The sequence below is a fragment of the Rhipicephalus microplus genome, chromosome 3 (genome assembly GCF_043290135.1).
Source record: "Rhipicephalus microplus isolate Deutch F79 chromosome 3, USDA_Rmic, whole genome shotgun sequence".
Taxonomy (NCBI): domain Eukaryota; kingdom Metazoa; phylum Arthropoda; class Arachnida; order Ixodida; family Ixodidae; genus Rhipicephalus; species Rhipicephalus microplus.
The window spans coordinates 211,073,011-211,093,298 of NC_134702.1; the positions used below are offsets into that span (position 1 = coordinate 211,073,011).

General features: G+C 47.2%; 1 pseudogene; it reads left to right on the plus strand.

The window, feature by feature from the left end:
- The first annotated feature begins 19,850 nt into the window (after positions 1-19,850).
- On the plus strand, positions 19,851-20,001 carry LOC142804319 (U1 spliceosomal RNA; annotated as a pseudogene).
- Positions 20,002-20,288: the final 287 nt, after the last annotated feature.

The following is a 20,288-nucleotide window of genomic DNA, read 5'->3' on the forward strand; positions in this document are numbered from 1 at the left end:
AACAAGTTGGCGGTGATGAGAGAGGGGAAGGTCTGCGTCAATAGCATTGTCGAAGGCTGACGAACTTGATGGCTCAGACGCATGAGTGATTGCAGCAATGTGACATGGCGTTTCGTCGGGAAGAATAATATCATCGGTATGGTCGACAGGTTGCACATATCCTAACGTTTCACCACGAAGTAAGCCAATGGGGTAGTTGCAGTGATTGGTGACCAGCATTACGGTTAAACCAGACGCAATTGTAAGAACAGCAAATAGGAGAACGATGCCCTTGCGTTCAGTAAAAACCGGAGATGGCGTAAACACCACCGTGCCGTCAGGTTGCGCCACACATGAAAGGCTAATAGGGACCGAAGCTTCAGGAGGCAAGGTGATGTCGTCATCAGCGGTGAGTTTGCAGAGCAGAGGAGAGCGGTCTGGTGGTGTAAATTCACATGATGGCACAAGGGACACTTCGGCACGGGAACAATCGATGATAGCTTCATGACGTGATAAGAAATCTCAACCCAGGATAAGGTCATGAGAGCAAGATGGTAGAACAAAAAACTGTACGACGTACAAAACGTCTCGAATGACGACGCGCGCCGTACACACAGCCGAGGGATGAATGCGTTGCGCGCTAGCCGTGGACAGCACCAAGCCACTGAGAGATGTGGTCACTTTCTTCAGTTTCCTACAAAATTTTGCGTTCACCACAGAAACGGCGGCCCCGGTATCAATTAACGCTAATGTGGCGACTCCCTCAACATCGACATCAACAACATTTTTCGGCGAAAATGGAGGCCTTGGGAATTGCGCACAAGGTGCAGTTCTTGTCTCCGGAACTGCACTGATTAGTTTCTCTCCTCAGGAGGTGGTCGACGACGCATAGGCGATGGCGATCGGCGACCAGGTGTTGAGAAACGAGCAGTCGATGGGTGGTGATCCGAGTCGGAGTGCCTCTGTTCATATCCAGACGTGGTAGTCTGCTGCGGTGCGTAGGTAGGAGCTCCAAAGTATGCGTGCGCAGGTGTGGGACGGCGGCGGCAGAAGCGTGCAATGTGGCCAGCGATGCCACACGCGAAGCAGATGGGACGATTGTCTCGGGTGCGCCACTCATTAGATGGACGGAAAAAGCGAGGTGGGGGCCTGTAAACTGGAGGCGAGGCCGGAGGAGGTGGAGCCGATAAGGCGACTGGATGCGGTGGGGGCCGCGCGACCACAGCTGCGTAGCTGAGAGGTGAAGGCGGCGCAGTTGGTGCGTAGCCAGCAGTTGAGAGATCAGATGGCACCAAAGTGCATGGGTAAGAGGCCGGAACTGTAGGGAGGGCATTGAAAATTTCAGTGCGTATGGCCTGCTGCATATTCGAAGGGAGGCTTGTTGTGGGCGCGTCACTATGCGGCAGCAGGGAGAGCTGTCGGGCGACTTCCTCCCTGATGAAGTCTTTAATGTGGTTCGACAGAGTTCCTTGGTGAACGTTGCCATATGCGAGTGCGACGGCCGAGATTGAATCTGGTGATGTGACACTCTGTCGGGCGATGGAACGCTGACGACGCAATTCATCGAAGCTCTGGCACAGGCTTACGAGGACTGCTATTGTGGTCGGGCTTTTCGCCAGCAACATCTGGAATGCGCCATCCTCGATGCCTTTAAGAATATGTCGAATTTTCTCTTCTTCATGCATGGATGAGTTAACACGCCTGCAGAGGTTGAGCACATCCTCAATATAGCTAGTAAAGGTCTCGCCAGGCTGCTGGGCTCGGTGGCGCAGACGCTGGTCAGCGCGGAGCTTGCGGACCTCTGGTCGGCCGAACGCTTCGGTCACGAGGGTCTTAAAGGTGGACCAGCTGGCGATGGCGGTTTCGCGGTTGGTTAACCATAGCTTGGCGACGTCAGCCAAGTAAAAGATAACAAACAGCTTAGAGTCATTGTCCCATTTGTTGCTGGCACTCACGCGTTCGTACAAGGAGAGCCAGTCTTCGACGTCTTGCTCACCACTGCCGCTGAAGATTGGTGGGTCCCGCTGACGGGTAGCACCGGGGCAGGTCGACGGGGCAGCCGATGATGCTGGCTGTGCTGGGATGGGCTGGTTGGCGACTGCGTCAGTCATGTTGCACGGTGGTCTTTCGGCCAACTTGCGAGAGCGGAGCTCCAGGTCTGCCTTGGGATCTCAGCAGCCTCCACCAAATGCGATGATGTTTAATGAAACAGAGGAGCGGCAACGAGGTCGCGACGGAAAATGGGCGAACAGCAAGTCTGGCAAAGGCGGCACAGGTTCTCGCGCAATCAGAGCACGGGCTTTTCGTTGTCTTCCGAAGGCGCACACGCGTTGGTGCGTATGCTCCACTACACAACGAAAGACCACCGTCCGGGTTTTCTTCGTGCTCACCGGCAGCCGCTTGCTGGTTCCGTCTGCCTCGTATCGGCTTCGCGCTACATGTTTGAGAACAGTTGGTGCATGAGGTGGGCGAGGAAAAGTATTGGCCCTAAATTTCTTACTTGTGGAATTCCACAAGGGAACCTTAAACGTTATTTGTTAGTGCTTTATTGAATAAATGCAACTCAATCGTGTAGGTAAGTGCGAACAAGTTGGGATGTGACTCCCCAAAATTCTTAGTACTCCATATTCTGTAAGAAAACATCACACGTGACACCGTAGAAGGCCTTGCTGAAATCTACATATAGCCAAACTGCCAATGTTTTATTTTCTTCGTGAAAATGGATGTGCCACCAGCGTCTTTTGATGCGCGCCAGTCAAACAGCGTAAGGTCCTGTGTAATGAACGAACGCAGCCATGTGTGAACCAAAGCGCGCTTGGAAGCGCTCCAGTAGTTGCGCGTGGGCACACGTATATTTCATAGGCCCATTCGATGCACCCTGCACTTTCTGAACTGATTCATGATGGGGCCGTTTGGGTAGCAACAGATGCGCACTCGAATACAAGAGTGCAGATCTCGTGCAAGTGTAAGCCCTATGCTGCTGGCCGGCTCTCTCGCGGGTTGTGGGGGCTGCAGTTCGTAAAATACGGTGCCGCTAACATTCGTTGGCATGTGCAACTACCGTAAAACGTTCACTGTCGTACTTGGACGCCTCTAAAACAGACAAGAATGCAACCGACTGCGTCGTCTGCTGCAGCTGCGGTCATGTTGTGCTGCATAGACTCGGCACTAGTTCACGAGCAGGTGCAGGGAATTGGTGAACTAGCCTCGCACGGCAGCTCCATTTTTTTTAAATGAACAACATGGTGCCGACGCCATCATCTTGAACTCGTGAAAATAATGTCTAATGGCAGTGCCTCCACGATCTGGTTCACGAAGAGCAGCTAAAGCGAATGTATATATCGCGTGTTTCGCACGATTGCGTTGATTTTTTCCCAACAACAAACAGGAATATTTTAGGGATAAAACAAACTTTTCATTTGGGCTTGTTTTAAGCGAAGTGCAACATAAGTTGATGAGAAAACAGGGGAAGATTTAGGAAACTAAAGTTATTTAGGTATGTTGCACTTATTCATGAAAAAAATGGGTTGTATGCACACATGACCACAACCTGAGGGTATAATAAATAAATGATTAAATAACTAATATACAACGTGTAAGATTTTCCTACAGCGCATATTTTTTTGTAAATTTTTTACCAAAGTGTGATGCAACGCGTGAAAAAAGTCATAGCCGGTTAGATAGATAGCGATAGATAGATAGATAGATAGATAGATAGATAGATAGATAGATAGATAGATAGATAGATAGATAGATAGATAGATAGATAGATAGATAGATAGATAGATAGATAGATAGATAGATAGATAGATATGCTCAAAGTCGCCGAAGTTCGCTAAGAAATGCTTGGCATTAAAAAAAACGTTGCGGAATACTTCCTGCGTCGTGACATCACTTTTTTCTTCCTTTTCAGGTGCTGATAAAGAAACCAGCACCGACTTCATAGCCAACAGCGTGAACATTCTTCAGTTCCACGTTCCAGCTCTCCGTCTGCGATTCTTCATTTAAAACGTTGATATTATAATAGATGTTATTGTTGATTTACATGCCTTGCTTTGAAACATGGCTACCTGTGTTCTTGGAATTCTGACGCTACTTATAGAACTTAAAAGCACGGGGTCCACAGATCATAGAATAGGATGAATGGATCCACGCGAGCTTAAGGAGATATATCTGGAAGTCATTTGGATAGATTGATTTAATATTAACATAGAAAAAGGGCTTGATGTGAGAATTCGATGAGTTCTGATAAGTAAAAAGGCGCAGTTCTGTCTACTCTAAGCAGGCCGCGGAAACTTAGCGCTACTTTCGGTTTCAAAGAACATGCACGCTTGGAACGGTTTCTGGATCCTAATATCCAGTTGAACGGAGTGAGGTTGATGTGAATGTTCGCATTTGTAAGCTTTCAGAAGTCTTTAGGAATAAAAAAAAATTCTGTACAATTGTAAAGAACTTCACTTTTGTTTATATGTCTTTTATTATTCCATATTTCGTAAATTTTCCATCAAGCGAAGAGCGGGAAGTGGTTGCCATGCGTTCCCAGCGCTTGCCTCCGCTCCTTCTCGCCCCTCGATCAGCAATGTTAGAAGTTGAATCGCGCTCCGTTATCTGGCTTGCAACTACGGACAAAATAAAGACAGCAAGTTTTGGTGGGCAGGTAATGGAAGCCAAAGTAAGCTTCGCCGAACAAGTCAACCATCCATTCGTCGAAGATGGCCTAAATGGGCAGCACGTGTTTTCCGCGGCTCTGTATGGTGTGCTAGCCTGGAGATTTCTAGTTCTGCAAAGGTTTTTCAGCATTTCCTAAAGGCAGCGGGTCAACACTATAATTCAGACCGATTTTCCGAGCAGGCATTGATTTGGCATGAGTACATATGAGTAAACCCAGTTCTCTGCAAGCCTGACTGGACTGACAGAAGTGCAGGGTCGCTTGTCTAATTGGTGAAGACGGCAGCCAAGCTCCTGTCGGAAAACTACGTTTATTGAAAGGCTTGAATAGAAGTTGGCTCGGATACATAATTTTAGTTTCTTTTACCATTTGCGTGTAGTTGAAATGATGCCAAGTAATTGTAGGCTACTTCTTGTTCATAAAATTTTCGTATCTGCGGTTTCAAAACTTGTGAGCCTTTACTTCTAACAGTGTCACTTAAGTACACGTGATAATTTAAATGCTTTTAAAAATATTACAGAGAATGTTAATAGAGCCAACGTTGTGACAAGTGAGCTTTTCTTCGTCAAGGTAACGCTGTTGCTCTGACGAAGACAAGTCAACTTGTTAAAACGAAAAACCTTTTGATCGCTTCAAGCCTGTCCATGTATCTGAGCTTCAGTCTCATCGGGTGCACAAGTTCCGTGAGAAAACTATGCGCACCTTCATAAAAAACGTAGCCGAGTCAAGTACGGCGTGTCCTACTCGCGGTTGTTGATAGTTTTCACACTGGTTCGGATATACTGGGTTCTACATTTTCTCATTGTGTCCATATCAGTTGTAAATTAAAGCTGCGTATATAGATTAACACTTTCAAGCTACATGAATGTATGTTTTTTGCAGAACATGCAATAAAAAGTGCATTTCATTTGTGTCGATTGAGTTTCGTGTTAGTGAGAAATCAGTCTGCATAACTTTCGTTTCTTCGCCACGCCGCGGTGTTCCAGTGACTATGAGGTACTCGGCTGCGGACCCACAGGTTGCGGAATCAAAACCCGGCTGTAGCGGCTGCATTTGCGGTGGAGGCGAAAATTCTGCAGGCTCGTTTGATGAGATTAGGGTGCATACGTTAAAGAACCCCAGGTTGTCAGTGTTTCTGGTGCCTTCCGCTACGGCGTTTTTCATAATCGTGTATGGTGGTTGTGGGGCGTTAAATCCAATTTTTGCCTCTTCATAAAACACTAATAAGATTTCAAAAAAACAGGAAAGTATTAAGGCTGCGTTGCTCAAGCAGCCAGGTAAACTGAATGATGGAACGAGCGCATTCCGCTAGCATGCAAAGTTGGCAAGGAGAGCTTCCGTGACATCCCTGCTTATCTCCATTTTTCGTCCTTTCCTTCTATTTGCAGACCTCACCAGTGACGTCAAAAAAGAAATTTTCCGCTCGTGGTTTATTTCTAGTAGGATGCCCGGTAACCACCAGTGTTGAAAGTGGCACTGCCGAGAGCGAATACATGGGAGGTATAGGGAGTTTCCGCCCCCTGCTTTAAGGAAGAACACGCCTCAGCTGGCTGCGCTCAGTTCCAGTGCATTAAGTGCGGCCACGTATCGAAGCATAGAGACGCATGCGCACATATGCCCACGGGAGAATAAGGATGAAATGTTTAGACACTTAAAACAACAAAAGAAGAAGGAAGAAGCAGAGTCAAAGGGCGTCACTCGATACTGATTCATTTGCTGAAGAAACGCTGAAAATATCTACTCGGCACCACACATACGCAAACATCACTGCCTCACATAATCACTACACATAGAAACAAGAGGGAGTGCGAAATTCATAAATAGTCAATCAACTAAAAGTAAAACTGAAACTCAGACGTGCGAAAAAGTCCCGGTGTGTCACTTATACAAAATTATACTTTCTTGTTTTCCGGGCCAGAGCTTCTGAGCTTTTGGCGAAAACAGGAACACTTGAAACCATCGCCTCACGAAAGAACGAATGGCAATCTGCAGGAAATGTGATGCTAAGTATTTCACAAAGGCAGCTATTATTCCCTAACTCTGGCGGCCACACCGGCCAGTTTGGCCGATGTGAACCCGACCACAACTAAGCGAGACTTCATACACCACGCCCACCGAGCAATCTACGTACGTCAAAGCGTGTTTCTTCCGAAGGTGGAGGGCCTCGATGAGCATAGGTCAGGTATCTTACATGACTGCTATGGAGCTGCTATAGATTCCTGCAAAAAATGAATACTGTATGAGAAAAACCAATATAAAGCATTGTATTAAATAACTTTAAGCTGTAAGAACACATGACATGAAGCCTAACGAACTATTAAAAAAATATGATTTCTTGTGTCTCTTTATGACAGCTATATAACATAGTGTTGGCTATGAAGATATCACAACACGGATTTTAAGCGTGCGATGACGCAGAACATAAATCAATCTAAACCATATAATAGGCACCGGTATTTTTAAGCAAGACACACCAACGCAAGCCTTAAACTTTTTGATTAAGACAATACGGCAGCTAACTTATTGTATCGCACTACATTCCCTTTATTACACGTGCGTACTGTTTATTCGGTGGCAAAGAGCGGGTGACGTGTATGGCAGCTGGTATAAGAGCCTCCTGAGGATGTCTCCTTCAGCAAGCACAGCAATGTTTCCCCTTGGCCGAAACAAAAAAAAACTGCGATATCATATACAGGATTGCCCACCTGATCTGTATCCGTTATAAGCAGATAAAATATAATTTATGATGGTATGTGCAAATCAGTACTTTTCAATGCGAATGCATATTTCGTTGTCGGGCTATGACAGGCGGCCGTCGGAATCCGTCCACCGTCCTCTGCCATAGCAACAGCCGCGGGCGCGCGCATCCCTAGCTACCGGAACCCCCACCATGCTACACTTCGGCGTAGGTAGTTGTGAGCAATAGCTGCGAGCGCGCGCGCTTATGCCCGCCACGTAACCGGAGCCACCACCTCCTTTACTTTAACGTGACTCGCCAACGCTTCAATCCACTGCGCTTGAAATGCGTTTGCAGCGTTTGTGCTGCCAGCGTTTGTTAAGCGTTATTAGACTATAGTGCCTAGAATATACTTACTAGTGTGCCGACCGCGGCCGTCGCGGTGGCACGGAGGATGATGCCTTCCACCGGCGGCCACCAGACGGTGATAGCCGCCGGGACCATGCTATGCCGAGCCAATGGCCGAGCGGCCCGAGCCAGAGCCCAAGCGGAGTTGTGTCGACGGCGTCTCTACCACGGCCGCGGCCGTCTCTCTGCCAACGCGCGTGCGACAGGCGCCGATGGACTCTCCCAACCCATTTAGAACTGTAGAACGCAAGTTTTGAGGAGATGCGTAATCAAAGCAATATGTTTTTCGTTGCACTATAACAAACGTACGTACACTCTGTTATCATTATTACGGTACACTAAATCGAGTGTTTGACAAAAAATTACCAATAAATAAATCAATGCGCGTGGTTTCCGAGAAAAAAAGTCAACTTTGATGAAGTTCAACAAAAGTCAACAGTAAAACACGTGGCATTTGGTTGATTTACTTATGCTACAACATTTAGTCATTATAAGCCAATTTTCCTATTGCTCAAAGGTAAGATGAGTTCTTCACATGAACTTCAATTCTCCAATGACGTTGATGCCAGTTAAACTTATTAAATGTAAATACTTTATTTCATAACTAACATGGTCCGACTGCTACAGCACATCATTTTTAAAATTTTTGAGAATTTCGGACACATTTATTCAAACACCTGGTACCGATGTGGACATTGTCGAGTGGCGCAAGAAAAATAATGAATATAATGCAACAACATTAATTGATTTGTGGGGTTTAACGTCCCAAAACCACCTTTGATTATGAGAGGCGCCGTAGTGGAGGGCTCCAAAAATTTTGACCGCCTGGGGTTCTTTAACGTGCACCCAAATTTCAGCACACGGACATACATTTCCGCCTCCATCAGAAATGCAGCCACCGCAGCCGGGATACGAACCCGCAACCTGCGGGTCAGTAGCCGAGTACCTTAGCCACTAGACCACCGCGGCGGGGCGATGCAACAACATTAAAAGCTCATTTCGTTGAAATGCCGGTGTCGACGACATTGGTTTGAGCGAGAAACCATCTTGGCCATGAAAAGAAATTGAGACCTAAATAAAACGAAGAATACAAATTTTTAGTTCAAGTTTTTCCACTGGGAATATCAATGATGGTACCATTGTACATTGACTGTAATTATGAAGGAGCGCTAATTGTAGCAACCACTAAAATGTTTCTCACTAACGACAGCCGCCACAGTCTTCGATCCTTTCGCTTTATGTTTTAACCTACTCGGCTCACAGTTCTGAGTCTGCAGGACCACTGAATAATAAGATGCGCTGGTGGTTAAAGCAGTATGTACTCACACAATATGAAAAAAAAACGGCCACTCTTCTTGCATTTTCTTTTTTGAGACAACATCCTGGTTTCGTGAAGAGACAAGCGTGAACAACGCACAGAAAAAATAATTGGCAGATCTCACGTACAGTGGGAATCGATGATATGCGAAGGCCGAATGAGAAATCTTGATATGTCACTTTAAAATCGGCACAACGTTACGAGGTGGAGGTGAATGATGCCGTACGTGATTTCCGTGCCATGAATATCATGTTTATATGTGTCGTTTACATTCGTCATCTAATTACGTCACGCGATACCAAATTGAGTATATGTGGTGCTCGCGGCTGCGAGCACGCTATGAGCGTGGTATGTTGTTATGTTTTTACATGACGCGCGTGTCAGGATTATCATGTTTGCAACAGACATATATTTCGGCATCCATTGATGTCACGTAACACCAAATTTGGTATACCTGGAGCTATCAAAACGGCCGCAGTGCATCATAAAAGGCTCAATATACTCCAATGTAGCATTGACGCGCACGCACGCTGGGCACAGAGACGCTATATACGTTAGCAAAACGCGAGCTCTCTATAGTCTGACCCGAGGCGCGATCTCCAGCGTCCATCGGCGCGGCCTGATGGGAACCGGCGCGAAATGGGACACGCTGCATTTCGCACCGATGCGTTATCGAGACAGCACTGCGTCTCCATCTTTTTCGTCACAGAGGGACGCCGGACGCGCTGAAACGCGCATGCACCAAAGCAATGCCGCATGGCGTGTGCCTGTGAGTATATGGCAGGACAATCGGGCGGCGCGGCAACGCCGTCGTGATGCGACAAAATGAACGCCGTCGAGCATGCGCACCGCGTCACGTCGAAATGTATTGGCGCCTTGACTGTGGCATGTAGTCTTGTTCTCACATGACACGCTTCTTATGATTATCTTGTTTGCTCAGTCCCATACCTTCGTCATTCATTGGCGTCACGTAATATCAAATTTGACATATGTGAAGCTAGCGAAACGGCCGCGAGCGCATCATCAGTGTAGCATGCAGTCTTGTTGTTACACGACACGCATGTTGTGGTTATCATATTTGGATGTGCCATTTACCTATGTCGTCCGTTTGCGTCACTTAATACCAAGTTTGGTACATGTGAAGCTAGCGAAACGGCTGTGAGGCATCATGAGCGTAGCATGTAGTCATGTTGTTACATGACACGCACCTCATGTTTATCATGTTTGCACCAGTCATATACGTTCGCCATCAATTCACGTACCGTAATACCAAATTTGGTAAAAGTGAAGCTGGCGAAACAGCCGCCAGCGCATCATGAGCGTGGCATGTACTCATGCTGTAACTTGACACGCATCTCATGATTACCATGATTGCACCAGTCACACAACTTCGTCATTCATTTACGTACTGTAATACGAAATTAGGTATATGTGACGCTAGCGATACGGCCGCGAGTGAATCATGAGCGTGGGATGTAGTCATGTGTTTACACAGCACGCATGTCACAATTTTCATGTTAGAGTCTGTCGCTTGTGTTCGCCATGCAATATTGCCATACCATACTAGTTTCACTACATACCATGTGAACGAAACCACCGAGGGAGCTGCCGGACCATGACATTGACAAATCATGACATTCATGACACACATGTCACGATTTTCATGGTATTACTAGGTAAAGATGTTCTTCATACAGTCATGTTATGCCAAACGAAGTTTGGTATTCATACCGTTATCCAAATGGCCAGAAGAGCTAAAGTCGTAGATGGCTAGATAGATAGATAGATAGATAGATAGATAGATAGATAGATAGATAGATAGATAGATAGATAGATAGATAGATAGATAGATAGATAGATAGATAGATAGATAGATAGATACGCTCAAAGTCACCTAAGTTCGCCAAGAAATGCTTCGCATTTAAAAGAAATAGGGCAAAGACATGCGGAGGCATGCGCTATGTGCGTAACAGCAGAAATGCCCGTCAACTACACCGCAACCGACAGGGTTAACGAACGCGCACCCGAAGTGCATCCAAAGCGCAAACGACGCGCGCTCTCGGTGGCCCCCGCCGCTCGGATAGAACAGTCCCTAAGAGTGTCGCCGTCTGGTGGCCTCCAGAGGAAGGCATCATCGGCAGTGCCAACGTCTCCCATTGGAAACGCTCGGCAGTTAGCATACTAGTAAGTATATTCTAGGCACTATAATTAGACGCCGACATTATGGCCATCAGGTACAATGACAAATGCACTGCTTCGCCACTCCTCTCGCCATTCGCTCTTTCTCCTTTCAGCGCCCCACTTTCTCATCCGCTCGTGCCTCACACTCGACCATTCGCTGGGGTGGCACCTCTCAAGAAAATCTGGAAATGTGTGGATATCCCCGGACCAGGCGGCTCACCTACCCGGCTGACGAAACCTCGAACATTCAGGTGAGCCACCTCGTTCCCGTTCCGGGGAGGTCCTCGAGAATGGGCTGGTGTCCTTTCACGACATAACGAATCATTATAAACTAGAGCGGAGGTTTCATCCACCCCCGCACAAGCGGTTGACTAAGGCGCAGGAATGCGTTTGGTGAAAGCTGTAGGCGCGATCTCTTCCAATCCCTTACGTGTTGATCAAGATATACCCGGAGGAGATAAAGCCGCAATGCAAATGGTGACAGGCTGTGGCAACATATGATCACACACTTTAGGAATGTAGCATAGTGCCGCCGCCGGTGGATAATTTATGCGTGATCCCTCTCTTGAGCACTGGTAGGACGTGTTGACCAGCTCAGACCCAGTCGTCGAGTTAAAAAGGTTGTGAAACGCTCGCTATAAAGCGACAATGCGAAGCCACCGGCGTCCACGCGCACTAACTAGGTGACGTCGTCATAAGTAATTATTCGCCTATCGAGGAACGCGGAGCTTTTTGGTACTTGCGTGTATGCAACTGGGACACTCGTCAGCGTCTTTGTCATACGCAATCAGCGCTAACTTGAACTCTGACGTCATATTAAGCAGCGTCCTTATGGGATACGGAAGGCAGACGCTGATGAGCGCCTTTTGCGCGTGCTTCATATGCCATAGAGTTCCGCGTTTCTCAAAGCTTCTGTGCAGATCCACTCGCGCTGATGATACAGTTAGCGAATGTGGCTGCTGGTGGTGCCGCATTGTCGTTGTAAAGCGACGGTTTCACGACCCTAAGGGTCGTGGAGTGGGTCACACTGATCGCCGCCAACATTGGGTCGACGATTCCGTCTAACACGGAATCGTCCGCAGTTGCTTTCTGACGAAGTAATGTTTTATCATCCACCATGGAAGTGTGTGCTCGAGACGCCACTGTGAAACGCCAACGCCGAGCCGAAAACGCTGTTTGTTTTGTTCACTTCATAGTATTTCATGACCAGGCACGCTAGCTACTAAAGCTGGAAACGCATACCGAGTTTTTGAAGATAAAAAAAAGTGGAAATCCCACGTACAGTGGGAATCGATCACATGCGAAGCACGAATGAGAAATGTCCATATGTCACTTTAAAATCAGCACAACGTTACAAGGTGGAGGTAAATGACACCGTACATGTCTTCCGTGTCATGATTATCATGTTTGGATGTGTTGTTTACCTTCGTCATCTATTCACCTCACGTGATACCAAATTTTGTAGATGTGAAACTAGTAAAACGACCGGTAGCACTCTATGAGCGTGGTAGGTCGTCATATTCCTACATGACAAGCATGTCAGGATTATCATGTTTGCACCAGTCAGATAATTCGTCATCCATTTACGTCACGTAACACCAAAACTGGTATATGTGGAGCTAACAAAACATCCGCTAGCGCATCATAAAGGGCCCAATACACTCCAACATAGTGTTGACGCGCGCACACGCTGGGCACAGTGACGCTATGTTAGCAAAACGCGAGCACTTATAGTCTCACGTGAGGCGCGACCAGCGTCCGTCGGCGTCACCCGACAGTAACGAGCGCGAAATGTGACACGCTGCAGTTTGAGCCGATTAGTTACCAACACAACACTGCGTCTCCCTCTTTTCGTGATGGAGGGACGCCGGACGCGCTGAAACGCATATGGGTCAACGCAACCAAGTGCGGCGTGCGCCTGCGAGTATATGGCAGAACCAGCGCCTGGCGTGGCAACGCAGGTGTGACGCGACGAAATGAGACCCGGCGAGCACGCTCACCGCGTCATGTCGAAATTTATTGGCGTATTGACTGTGGCCTGTAGTCATGTTCTCATGACACGCATCTCATAGTTATCATGTGGACACCGGTCACATTAAAGCCCCTGTACCTTCGGAAAAGTACAGCATTCTTTTGATCTACGCCGCTTCCTCCTCTCCACGCCTCTGATAGGGCGGCTGTGGTCACGTGGTAGCGCGCTCCCCTTCTCTCGGTATTTTGTTTCCTTCGCCTCTCGGCGCCGTGTTGAAGGCTCCAACGTGCCATTTGCTGGGTATTCGCCGGATGTGAAGTGCACGAATTGTGAAGCGCATGTGTGCATTTCGCTCGTTTTGTCGCGATGCCGGGTTGCTGTGCGTTTGGCTGCCATAACCGTGACACCCAAGGGAAAAATTTTTTTGCCATTCTGCGCGAAAAAGAGAATGCAGGTCGTCGCGAAGTCTGGCTCCACAGAATAGGTCGAGTAAACTTCGAGCCGAGATCGGCGCGGCTTTGTGAGGTAAGTGCTCGTGAGTTTTTACTCTTGACAGGCGCCTTGCTTTGCCGTGTGACATATGTGGTGTATTACTTATGCAATGTCACGGAAAAGTTTGTGGAATTTGTCATGCACCAAGACAGTCACTTGCTCGAGCAAGGGACTGCCTTGAACACCAGATGGTCGAAATTTCGGGAGCCCCCCACTATGGCGTGCCTTATAATCATATGGCGGTTTTGGCCCGCGTATTAACTCTGAAAGAACGTGTGTCATGCACTGCAACACTAGGTTGTGTTTCACACATTCTACTAACCTTTCACTGTGATATGCGGATGGAAGGGCGAAGACAGAGCAAGCGTCAGAATGAAAATGCGATAGAAAAAAAAAACTGTGCGCAGAGTTCATCGAAGGCCGTGCATTTACGTGCAGCTCCTCCATCATACAGTGTAATTTCGCGAACCACTTCTGGGTGACAGGCAGAACTTTCTGCACATTCGGAACATGAGCGGGGCTTTATTTAAGCGGACCGCGGCTCATCGGCTGACGTGTCATCATGAATTAGCACGTCAAACATTCAGCGCATAAGTTTCAAAACGCTGCGGTAGTTGCAGCAGATGCCTCTTTGACGCGCAGTAGAAGAAAGCAATAAATATTCAAATAAAGCACGGCCATGCGCTCATTTTAATAAACGTTCGTTCATGTTTAGAATGTTCTCCGACGCCTATAGTGTTTAGCTGCTGTGATAAGATTTCCACCTGACTTGCTTTCTTTTTAGGATCACTTTAAAAAAGTGAGTTTCAGCCACTTATTCTCAACAAATTTGGAGTCAAGAATTTGAAGAAGAATGCGACACCATCGATATTCTGTCACAGGAAGCAACCCCAACCGAGAAAGCCACCAGCTCTACGTAAGCTGACACGTTGCAATTCTTTATATGTGTTGTGCAGGTCATACATCACGTGCTAGAACCTCAGAGTTAGGAGAGTCAAGCTGAGAAAGTAAGGGCAATATTCCAGAGCTGAATGGTGGTTTTGGGACGTTAAACCCCACAAATCAATCAATCAATATTCCAGAGCTAAACGCACAAGCACTATCAAGTAAATTATTTTTAAGCTGCTAAACGCACCCTTTAAATCTGTGTCCTTGGTACTAACGGGTCTGCTACTACCTCAGCTGATTTACATCTCCATATATCAGACATCTCCTGGCGCACAAAAAGAGAGTTAGGTGGTGCGCACACCCACATCATCTGGGAAAATGAACGCAGAAATAAAAATAATCATTACACACAGGCGTATGCGAGACATGGCACGCGGCCACGGCTGGACTAGAAAGGCTGTGGCTAAAGTGGCAGCGCTAGCGCGCAACCGGCCTGAAAGCTTCACGCATCCACATGGAGCGTTCGAGGGGGCGCCACCATCGCTCGCGAAAGGCGCGCAGGAGAGGAGATGGCGGAGGGGAGAGCAGTTGGCGCTACTTTTACGAAGTGGAGGGACTTTAGGTCACATACCTTCGTCATCCACAGGCGTATCGTATTACCGAGTTTGGTATACATGTGAAGATAGTGAGAAGGCCGTGAGCGCATCATGGGCATAGCATGCAGTCATGTTGTTACATGACACGCATGTCATGTTTATCATGTTTGCACCAGTATCATACCTTTGTCATCCATTCACGTCCCGTAATACGAAATTTGGCAAGCCGCCAGCGCATCAAGAGTGTGGCATGTAGTCATGTTATTACGTGACATGCATCTCATGATTAACATGTTTGCACCAGTCACATACCTTCGCCATCCATCCACGTACCGTAATACAAAATTTGTTATACGTGACGATCGCGAAACGGCCGCGAGCGCATCATGAACGTGGAACGTAGTCATGTGCTTACATGACACGCATGTCATGACTTTCATGTTAGGGTCTGTCACTTTTGTTCTCCATGCATTTATGCCATACTACGCCAGTTTTGCAAGATGCCATGTAAACGAAACCACCACAAGACCTACAGGACCATGAAATGCACATCATGACATTCATGACATACATGTCATGATTTCTATGTTATGACTAGTCAAATATGTTTTTCATTCAGTCATGTTACGCTATACCAAGTTTCGTATTGATACCGTTATCCAAACGTCTAGGAGAGCTAAAAGTCGTAGGCGACTAGATAGATAGATAGATAGATAGATAGATAGATAGATAGATACGCTTAAAGTCGCCGAAGTTCGCTAAGAAACGCTTCGCCTTCAAAACGCCCCGTGCGGAGAACGGCGCTATTGGCTGCACAGTGTAAGAAAAATCACAAGATATCCACGGAGTTAATGATGATGACTGGGGTGAAGCGTCCGTCAGTTCGTCTGCGTTTGCCCGTCCGTTCGTTCTGCTTTCGTCCAGGCGTCCGTTCGTCTGTGGGTTCATGCGTCTGTCCTTTCATCCATGCGTGCGTTCATGCATCCGTCCGTCCATGCGTCCACCAGTGCTTCCATCCGCGTAGCCGTACGCCAGTTCGTCTATCCGTCCTTCCATGCGTCCGCCCGTCCAACCATGCAGCATTCATCTGTCCATCCTTGGGTCCATCCGTGCATCCGTTCATCCATCCGTGTGTCTGTCAATGCATACATCTGTCTGTCTATCCGTCCATCTGTCCGTCCGTTCATCTTGCGAATACTCGAAATCGCGCCATCTCGCATCTTTTCATCATATAAGCATCATAAAGAAGTACCACAATTCAGTGGACATTCCAAGAACTAAACGAAAAGTGGCTACCTACTATTACGATGACTACTAATACTTCCACTACTACTACTACTACTACTACTACTAACAATACTACTACTACTACATACATCGCGGCTGCACGATCCACGGCAAATGTAGCTTGGCCAGTGAAGAAAGTCACAGCGTATCCACGGACTGAATGATGTCGAGTTAGGCGAAACGTCCGTCAGTCCCTCCGTGTTGCTGGCGGTCCGTTTGTGCATACGTCCGTCCATCCGTGTGACCATACGTGCGTCCGTCCATGCATCCGTCCATCCGCACGTGCATGCGTCCGTCCGTGCACGCGTCGCTCCATGCCTCCGTCCGTGCATCTGTCTGTGTGTACGTCCATCCGTCCGTGCTTCGTCCATCTCTCCGTTCATGCGTCCATCTGTCCGTGCGTCCTTCCGTCCATCCATGCATCTCTCTGTCTGTCAGTCAGTCAGTCCATCCATCTAGTGAACACTCCAAGTACGGCCATCTCGCATCTTACATTCATCATATCAAAGTACTTCCATCCAGCGGGCATTGCAAAGACTAATCGTGAGGTGCCTACCTACTGCGACTACTACTACTAGTAGTACTGCTACTACTAATACTTCCACTACTGTACATACATCAAGGACCCACGGCCTAAAGAGCTTCGCCCCTAAAGCGCCCTTTCAACGCTGGGATCCCGCGTAATGCATTTGCATTTCCTGACGAGGGAGGTGGGGGAATTTTTTTCATAGTACGAATGCTCACACCATGAAACATGCTTGCACCTTGAATATATAATCACCTTTTTATTTTAAAGAAGCCAAGTGAATAACATTCCTCGGTGCGTACTTACAGGATGCACCTTCCTACTGGGCTTTGACCCACCGCTGAGGCAGAGCAGCTTAAAGCAAAACTTCAAAGCTCTGTTTTGCTTGTATGTGCGAGAGCACTACAGCATTGTGCTTGCACTTTTTTCACGTATAAAATAATGAACTGTGCATTAGCATGGAGAGGTAAACAGTGGTACAACAACTGAATATACAAGGTTATTGCCTCAGTTCAGTTCCAGCAGTAGAATAGATAAAAAATTTTGCGAAGAAATAAATATTTATGTATAAAATATTCAAGTACAATAATGAGAAGGTAAAAGCGAGCGAAAATTTATTGTTTTACACAAATGAATTTCCTTTTTTTCGAGTAACAAAGTGCAACGATATCCTGCCTTGCATCTGCACGATGCAGCCTCTATTCATCTGCCCTTGATTAAAACCTCGACCTAGTGAGGGAAAAGGCTTACACCACCTGCTTGCAGCGCAAGGGCGGCGAGAATGACTTCGTCCCCTGGTTGCTTGATATGCTGCATACTCGAACGTGCTCGGCTTCGTAGACTGCCTCTTCTTCCGTCAACAGCCGTGAGGTGCTGAACGAACTGGTTAATGACTGGGAAAGAAATAGTCCCTGAAAAAAAAAAAGATATGTTAATTGCAAATATTCGTGAAACAAGCGATGCGCAAACAGATTGCAACATGCTGGCATATTATCACACCAGACCAGTTAATATCGCACTCGAAGATAAGTACATGAAGCGGATGCGTAGATTAGGAAGAATAAAATATTCGCACTGAAGTTACACTTGTTGAAATAGATCTGTCACACATCATCGTCCAACGACAACTTTTGGCCAAAGGGGCAAGCCAAACTCACCCCGATTGTTGTGAAGTGTTATTCAAAAGAGCTTCCGTAATACAGATACTCTCATGAAAGGTCCCGCGAAATCAGTTACTAATATCAACACGCCGTTTGCACTAGATTATTTGATTACGCTGCAAACTAAGGCGAGGCGTTGCCGTAAATCGTGCACGGCAGAGAGCGCCGATCAAAACGGTACCTCTCGACCAAGCACCCTCCTGGCAAAAGCAAGAGATAGGTGCGCGATGTCGAGCTTGCCGAAGTAAACACAAATTTACGCTAGATGTGAGGATGCTTAGATTTACAGAATATCAAAATTTCGTTACAACTTAATTTTCCCAGGGTGGCCTCCTCTGCATTCAGTGTTCATGGCTCCGCGCGCACTTGCGCCGCGTGCATGGCGCGGCCGTGACAGAATGGATCACAAAAAAACTTTCTAGGCGAACATACCTAGCTTATACACAGCTAATGCAAGCTCATTCAACGCTTGCCAAACGCGAAAAAAAAAGACGGATCAACTGCCCGAATCTCTGGTGGCGTCAAACAGTACACTATCGGTACCACGTGATGTCGTTTTATACGTCACACGAGAGTTTCGGGTAGATGGCGCCACGGTATATCCTTGCCCCTACTACGATACGTAAGACGTATCGATGTGAGGCGTGTATTGGCTGATAATTCCAATGCCGACGTATTGCTGCGTCCCTTGCTGCACACAAATAGCAACCCCCAATGCTGAAGGAAAAAGGCAAGCCGTAAGGTTGTCCCCTTGTTTTATTTGGCACTTCTTAAAAAGGATTGCTCATGAAAACGTTGCAAAAACCGTCTTTCTTCAGCGTTCAGCAGTTGAGGGAAGACGACTACAAAAGTTACTGCACTTCTCACTAGGGAGCATTAAAATAGCGCACCGCAAGCCCTTCCGGTTCAGTCACGGCTACTGCACATGTGTTGTAACGCGAACAGCCCCTCGCGTTTGCGGCCCGCCCGCAGAAAATTCGAAATAGCAGGCACGTGTGTGACCCGCTAACGTTGTTTTTGAGGCTACAGTCACTGCGATCGTGCGTTGCGGTTCGCAGGAGGGAAAACGCTATTCTCCAACTCATATGGTGCACGCCACTAAAGCAACGCTCGCAACACCTGCAAACGTTATTATAAATCTCCGTACTTGCTTAGAAAGGAGAACGCAAACACTTGTTTCGAGAGGAGTAGCCGGAGCACACGCTAGAAATGTCATCAGATTGAATAAAATAACAGAGGGCTAACTTTACGCTTTCTTCCTTCAGCGTTCCAAGTTTCTCTCTGCATCAAGGGACGCAGCAAAACGTCGTCATTGCGAATATCGACTAAAACATGGCTCAAGTCGATGTGCCTTACGTACACGTATACGTAAACACAAGCGGACTGTGCGTACTGCACCACGCTCGAGGCTCTAACGTGACGGTACGCACGGAACGGCTGACAGACGGCAGCAATTTTTCTCGAGGTCTATGCGTAAACACACGCGGACCTCCGTGAACTTTCCTCGCGGTTTTTGAGCGCTAAATGCAGTTTGAATTAACAGTACTACGCAAAACTAGTTTTCTAAAAGCATTTCATAAAATTTTTCTTGTATTCAATGAGCAATAAAGAGAAATCTTACACCATCGTCTGTACCTCACTTGCGTAATAGAGGAGGTCGTGATCGGTGCGGAAAGAGTGCAAAGCATTACCGCGGCATACTAACGTAGAGCCGGGGTAACCGTGATCAGGAAGGCGGTCCCCCAGGGAGAATCGCAGGCGTGTGCTGATCCCTGCCACTGCTCCAAACTGGGGCAGATGGGGCTCTCAATTTTTGGTAGTGGGGGATTGCGTAGCTGCTTTCCCCCTAAAGGTGATTCCAAAAAAAGGTTTGAAGTATAAGTTTCAGGTTTCCTGCGTTGAGGTTTCGGTTCGTTGTGTAGTGGTGGTTAAAGCATGCCTGTGTTAACTTGCAAGAAAGCAGTGTTCATACTATATATCGTCTCATCAGGCCTTTTAATCGCCATAGATTCTTTGTATGGTCGATGACTTGGATGATGTCTTTGACGTTTTTTTGCATTACGTAACAAAAATTCCAGAGCCTGAAAATCATGCTGTATGTGTTGTTGCATCCGGAGAAAGGAATCGCAGTTTTC